The following is a 246-nucleotide window of genomic DNA, read 5'->3' as shown; positions in this document are numbered from 1 at the left end:
CGTATATACCAGCGTAACAAGTCGACATATGAAGCCTAAAATATCTCTCCATAAACCAGGGGTCGAACGCCGAATACAACGTGCTAACCGGAGCCACTGAGCGGTTAACAAGTGAAACTGCCCTGCCTAATACTCGTTGTAAACCACTCCCATAATCCTCGTAGCCCACTTTAATCATTTCCTACTGAAACTCTTGCTGGTAAGCCTACTTAACTCATAAGGTCTGGTAAGCCTATTCGACTCACA

The 246-nt window shown here is 45.1% G+C and overlaps 1 protein-coding gene across 1 annotated transcript in view; it reads right to left on the bottom strand.

The window, feature by feature from the left end:
- LOC119585996 overlaps window positions 1-246 on the bottom strand; it is a 66,306-nt gene that overhangs the window by 45,806 nt on the left and 20,254 nt on the right. The window lies entirely within an intron of this gene.

The sequence above is a fragment of the Penaeus monodon genome, chromosome 20 (genome assembly GCF_015228065.2).
Source record: "Penaeus monodon isolate SGIC_2016 chromosome 20, NSTDA_Pmon_1, whole genome shotgun sequence".
NCBI lineage: Eukaryota > Metazoa > Arthropoda > Malacostraca > Decapoda > Penaeidae > Penaeus > Penaeus monodon.
This window is presented reverse-complemented; position numbering and strand designations above follow the sequence as displayed.